We start from the raw sequence: 6,908 nt of genomic DNA, 5'->3' as shown, positions 1-6,908 counted from the left end.
GTGTATGGGTGTGAGTGGTAAATGGAAGACAGAAGGGATGAGTGTTTATTGGGAATAGAGGATGATTGAGAAGAGAGAAGAGAGTGAGTGAAGGTAGGTGGGGATCCTGTGGGGTCCACAGATGTTGAGGTGTCAAGGCATTTACATCCCTGCACCAATTTAGGCATGCAAAATGCCCTTGCACACAACTCTGGGCGTTCAGCGCCAGGTTGGTGCCCATTTTGGGCGTTCAACGCCCCTTTGCTGCCATTTCTGGTGTTGAACGCCAGAACCATGCTTGTTCTGGGCGTTCAGCGCCAGGATGCTCCTATTCTGGGCGTTCAGCGCCAGAACTATGCTCTGTTCTGGCGTTTGAACGCCAGACAGATGCTCCTCCAGGGTGTGATTTTTCTTCTGCTGTTTTTGATTCCGTTTTTGATTTTTTTTGTTTATTTTGTGACTCCACATGATCATGAACCTTTACTAATACATCTTCTACTTGTCCATAAGCCTGTTTTCTTGAGCTGTCTGCCATCTCTAGTGAGATTTTAGCAGCTTGCACCCCATAGATTCCCAGTTTCTCTATTACAGAGAGGGGCATGAGGTTTATTCCTGAACCAAGGTCACACAGAGCCTTAAAGATCATGGTGCCTATGGTACAGGGTATTATGAACTTTCCAGGATCCTGTCTCTTCTGAGGCAATATCAGTTGATCCAGATCACTTAGTTCATTGATGAACAAGGGAGGTTCAACTTCCCAAGCATCAATGCCAAATAATTTGGCATTCAGCTTCATGATTGCACCAAGAAACTTGGCAGTTTGCTCTTCAGTAACATCCTCATTCTCTTCAGAAGAGGAATACTCATCAGAGCTCATGAAGGGCATAAGGAGGTTCAATGGGATCTCTATGGTCTCTAGATGAGCCTCAGAGTCCCTTGATTCCTCAGAGGGAAGCTCCTTATTGATCACTGGACGTCCCAGGAGGTCTTCCTCCTTGGGATTCACGTCCTCTCCTCTCCTTACAGGTTCGGCCATGGCGCTTATGTCAATGGCCTTGCACTCTCCTTTTGGGTTCTCTTCTGTATTGCTTGGGAGAGTACTAGGAGGGATTTCAGTGATCCTTTTACTCAGCTGGCCCACTTGTGCTTCCAGATTTCTAATGGAAGACCTTGTTTCATTCATGAAACTTACAGTGGCTTTAGATAGATCAGAGACTAGATTTGCTAAATTAGAAGCATTTTGTTCAGAGTTCTCTGTCTGTTGCTGAGTTGATGATGGAAAAGGCTTGCTATTGCTAAACCTGTTTCTTCCACCATTATTAAAGCCTTGTTGGGGCTTTTGATCCTTCCATGAGAAATTTGGAGGATTTCTCCATGTTGAGTTATAGGTGTTTCCATAAGGTTCACCTAAGTAATTCACCTCTGCTATTGCAGGGTTCTCAGGATCATAAGCTTCTTCTTCAGGAGAAGCCTCTTGAGTACTGTTGGATGCAGCTTGCATTCCATGCAGACTCTGAGAGATCATATTGACTTGCTGAGTCAATATTTTATTCTGAGCCAATATGGCATTCAGAGTATCAACTTCAAGAACTCCCTTCTTCATAGGCGTCCCATTACTCACAGGATTCCTTTCAAAAGTGTACATGAACTGGTTATTAGCAACCATGTCAATGAGTTCTTGAGCTTCTGCAGGCGTTTTCTTTAGGTGAATGGATCCACCTGCAGAAGTGTCCAGTGACATCTTTGATAGCTCAGATAAACCATCATAGAATATATCCAGGATGGTCCATTCTGAAAGCATGTCAGAAGGACACTTTTTGATCAACTGTTTGTATCTTTCCCAAGCTTCATAGAGGGATTCACCTTCTTTCTGTCTGAAGGTTTGAACATCAGCTCTAAGCTTGCTCAGCTTTTGAGGAGGAAAGTACTTGGCTAAGAAAGCCGTGACCAGCTTATCCCAAGAGTTCAGGCTGTCTTTGGGTTGAGAATCCAACCATAATCTAGCTCTGTCTCTTACAACAAAAGGGAAAAGCATGAGCCTGTAGACTTCAGGATCAACTCCATTAGTCTTAACAGTATCACATATCTGCAAGAATTCAGTTAAGAACTGAAAGGGATCTTCAGATGGAAGTCCATGAAACTTGCAGTTCTGCTGCATCAGAGAAACTAATTGAGGTTTCAGCTCAAAGTTGTTTGCTCCAATGGCAGGAATGGAGATGCTTCTTCCATGTAAATTGGAATTAGGTGCAGTGAAGTCACCAAGCATCTTCCTTACATTATTATTATTTTCGGCTGCCATCTCCTTCTCCTGTTCGAAAATTTCTGAAGGATTATCTCTGGATTATTGTAATTTAGCTTCTCTTAATTTTCTCTTCAGAGTCCTTTCAGGTTCTGGATCTGCTTCCACAAGAATGTTCTTATCCTTGCTCCTGCTCATATGACAAAGAAGAAGGCACAGAAAAATAATAATAATAATAGAGATCCTTTATACCACAGTATACGGATCCCTGTGTGAGTGGAAGAAGAGGGGGAGACAAAGAATGTAATATAATGGAAGAAACACAACTGTGAGGAGGCTAGAGATGTGAGATGAGATGTTAGGATATGAATGAATAAATAGAATGAGATGGTAGAGGGAAAATTTTCGAAAATTATTTTGAAAAAGAGTTAGTGATTTTTGAAAATAGTTTTTGAAAAATGTTTAGTATTTTTTTTCGAAAATTTTTGAAATGAAAAATAAAAATAAAAATAATTAGTTAATTAAAAAGAAATTTTTGAAAAAGAGGGAGATATTTTCGAAAATTAGAGAGAGAGAGTTAGTTAGGTAGTTTTGAAAAAGTTAAGAAACAAACAAAAAGTTAGTTAGTTAGTTGAAACAAATTTTGAAAAGATAAGAAGTTAGGAAGTTAGAAAAGATATTTTGAAAAGATATTTTTGAAAAAGATAAGATAAGAAGATATTTTTGAAAAGATATGATTGAAATTAGTTTTGAAAAAGATTTGATTTTTAAAATCTCAATTAATGACTTGATTCATAAGAAATCACAAGATATGATTCTAGAACTTAAAGTTTGAATCTTTCTTAACAAGCAAGTAACAAACTTCAAATTTTTGAATCAAAACATTAATTGATTATGTTATTTTCGAAAATTTGGTATAAAAATAAGAAAAAGATTTTTGAAAAATATTTTTGGAATTTTCGAAAATAACTAAGAATTTTGAAAAAGATTTGATTTTTGAAAAAGTTTTTGAAAAAGATAAGATTTTCAAATTGAAAATTTGATTTGACTCATAAGAAACAATTAAATTTTAAAAATTTTTGAAAAAGTCAATCCAAATTTTCGAATTTGATGAGAGAAAAAGGGAAAGATATTTTTTTTTTGATTTTTGAATTTTTATGAAAAACATGAAAATTATGCAATGCATGAAATTTTTAGATCAAAACAATGAATGCATGCAAGAATGCTATGAATGTCAAGATGAACATCAAGAACACTTTGAATGTCAAGATGAACATCATAGACACATTTTTGAAAAATTTTTAATGCAAAGAAAACATGCAAGACACCAAACTTAGAATTCTTTAATGCTTACGCACTAAGAATTCAAGAATGCATATGATAAACATGAAAAGACACAAAACAAAAAATCATCAAGATCAAACAAGAAGACTTACCAAGAACAACTTGAAGATCATGAAGAACACTATGAATGCATGATATTTTCGAAAAATGCTAGATGCATATGCAAGTGACACCAAACTTATGATATGATTCAAGACTCAAACAAGAAATAGAAAATATTTTTTATTTTTATGATTTTCTAATTTTTTGGATTTTTTTGAAAATAGTATGAAAAAGAAAAAATAAGGATTCCAAAATTTTTAATATGAATTCCAGGAATCTTGCCATGTTAGTCTAAAGCTTTAGTCCAGGAATTAGACATGGCTCACTAGCCAGCCAAGCTTTCAATGAAAGCTCCAGTCCAAAACACTAGACATGGCCAATGGCCAGCCAAGCTTCAGCATTTAACACGAGAGTATATTGCTCTTTATAACAAATTGCAAGCCTCAGTCCAAATAAATTTAGACATGGCTTTACAGCCAGCCAGGCTTTACATGCTCCATGAAACACTAGAATTCATTCTTAAAAATCTTGAATAAAATTTTGGAAAACATTTTTATTTTATTTTTTTTTTCGAAAACAGATGAGAGATTTTTGAAAATATTTTTGAAAGATTTTTTTTTTGAAAAGAAAACGAAAAGAAAATTACCTAATCTGAGCAACAGGATGAACCGTCAGTTGTCCAAACTCGAACAATCCCCGGCAATGGCGACAAAAACTTGGTGTTGTTGCCGGATCAAAACTTGGAACTGGGCACTATTATTGCTGGACCAAAAGAGAATTTGGCACTGATGTTATCGGACCAAAAGCTTGCCGAAAACTCGAACAATCCCCGGCAACGGCGCCAAAAACTTGGTGCACGAAATTGTGATCTCCAGGCTCGAACAAATCCTGGTAATGGCTCCAAAGCTTGGTGCTCTGATCTTAATTCATAATTGTCACAAGTTCGATACAACTAACCAGCAAGTGCACTGGGTCGTCCAAGTAATACCTTACGTGAGTAAGGGTCGAATCCCACGGAGATTGTTGGTATGAAGCAAGCTATGGTCACCTTGCAAATCTCAGTTAGGCAGATATAAATTGATAATGGTGTTTTCGAATAATAAATAATAGAATAGGGATAGAGATACTTATGTAAATCATTGGTAGGAATTTCAGATAAGCGAATGGAGATGCTTTCGTTCCTCTGAACCTCTGCTTTCCTGCTATCTTCATCCAATCAGTCTTACTCCTTTCCATGGCTGGCTTTATGCAAGGGCATCACCGTTGTCAGTGGCTACATCCCCTCCTCTCAGTGAATAATATGCTCACGCACCCTGTCACGGCACGGCTATTCATCTGTCGGTTCTCGATCATGCTGGAATAGGATTCACCCTCCTTTTGCGTCTGTCACTAACGCCCAGCACTCGCGAGTTTGAAGCTCGTCACAGTCATTCAATCATTGAATCCTACTCAGAATACCACAGACAAGGTTTAGACCTTCCGGATTCTCTTGAATGCCGCCATCATTCTAGCTTACGCCACGAAGATTCTGGTTAGGAGATCTAAGAGATATTCATTCTAGCTTATTTCATGTAGAACAGAAGTGTTTGTCAGGCACGCGTTCATAAGGGAGAAGGATGATGAGCGTTGATGACAAGTCATCCTAGCCTATTTTAACTAGTCCTTTTTCTTTTGTTTTCATTAGAATTATGCACTTTCTTGAGCTACAAGCAAGCTAATTGAGTAGATTTTCATGTTTTCCTTGATTGAACCAACCATATATGAATTTATGCCATTTCATGAGGTTTTATGCTATATTTGTTGCATATTATGAAAAAATGAATATCTCATGATTTTGAGCATAACTTTGATGAGTTTGGTTGATTAATGATAGGTGAAGAAAGCTTGGAGAAAGGTTGAAGCAAAGAGGAATGGCTAGGAGTGAAGAGAGGACAATGGAATAAGTGAAATTGAACCAGGAAGCAAGAAGTTAGCCCCAACGTTAGCCCCCTAACTTGGAGGCTAACGTTGGAACTTGAAATTTCCTCCCTGGCCATCCCACGTTTGCGCCAACGTTAGCCCCCTAACTTGGAGGCTAACGTTGGCACATGAATTCCTCCCTGGCCATCTAACGTTGGCACATGAAAACATAAGGGAGAAGGGCCAACGTTCGCACCAACGTTAGCCCCCTAACTTGGAGGCTAACGTTGGCACATGAAAACATAAGGGAGAGGGGCCAACGTTTGCGCCAACATTAGTCCCCTAACTTGGAGGCTAACGTTGGCACCACAAGCACACTAGACAAGGCCAACGTTAGGGTCAAAGTTAGACCCCTAACGTTGGCACCAACGTGCATACCAGAAAAATGTGCTTGCTTCTATGAAAAGTTGGAGCCAAAGTTAGACCCCTAACTTTGGCTCAAACTTTTGGTCCAACTCTTGCAAAACTCAAACCCGGTTCAATTGGTTCACTTTGGTTCTTCTTCAAACTTCAAAAGCAATCAACCAAGGCCTCTTTCAACCCAATTCCACCAAGAGCAAAGGCCCAACTCAAGGCTTGAAGATCATTGGAAGAAAGTGTATAAATAGGATAGAATTCAAGTTATTCGGGAGCTTTCCTTTTGGAATTTTCATAAGAGTTTTTTTGGAGAGCTTTTGTTATAGAGTGAACTTTACTTTCTTTGTTTTCATTGCTTTCAATTTCAATTACACTTGTCTTGGATCTTGGATTGGAGAATTGAAGAAATTCTGTTTCAATCTCAATCTTGGATCTCTCTGTTTTCTTTACTGTTAATTGAATTTCATTTCCGGCTATTTGCTCTTCATCTATTCTCTTTGCAATTTACAATTCCCTTGCAATTGTTCTTGTTGGATCTAGGAAGGCATTGAGATCTAGACTTGGTTTTCTAATCTCTGGGTCCTGAGATCTAAATTTCCATTTCAATCCCCTGTTTACTGCTTTTTCTGTTCATTTACTTTTCTGCTTCATATCCGGTTCAATCCCAATTCCCTTTTACTCTTCTGTTTGATGCAATTTAGCTTTTCCTTGTTTAATTTCTGCAAATCCACATCCCAATCCCCTTTACATTTCAAGCAATTTACATTCCTTGCACTTTAAGATTCCGCAATTTACATTTCTTGCACTCTAAGTTTCTTCCATTTAATTTCTTGTTCTTTAAGTTTCAGCCATTTATTTCTTGTTCTCTTTACTTCAATGCAATTTAATTTTGCAAGTCACACAACCATCAACCAAATCTTGATTCGCTTGACTAAATCAACCACTAAACTAAAATTGCTCAATCCTTCAATCCCTGTGGGATCGACCT

General features: G+C 37.9%; 1 non-coding gene across 1 annotated transcript; it reads left to right on the top strand.

Annotated features, from left to right (window-relative positions):
- The first annotated feature begins 1,774 nt into the window (after nucleotides 1-1,774).
- Nucleotides 1,775-1,882, top strand: LOC112724727 (small nucleolar RNA R71). The gene has a single exon (XR_003163876.1). It is a non-coding gene; the product is annotated as a small nucleolar RNA R71 (small nucleolar RNA).
- The last annotated feature ends 5,026 nt before the right edge of the window (nucleotides 1,883-6,908 follow it).

This window comes from Arachis hypogaea, chromosome 11, assembly GCF_003086295.3.
Source record: "Arachis hypogaea cultivar Tifrunner chromosome 11, arahy.Tifrunner.gnm2.J5K5, whole genome shotgun sequence".
Lineage (NCBI taxonomy): Eukaryota > Viridiplantae > Streptophyta > Magnoliopsida > Fabales > Fabaceae > Arachis > Arachis hypogaea.
Note: the sequence above shows the minus strand (reverse complement) of the source record. Positions and strands in the feature narration are given on the sequence as shown.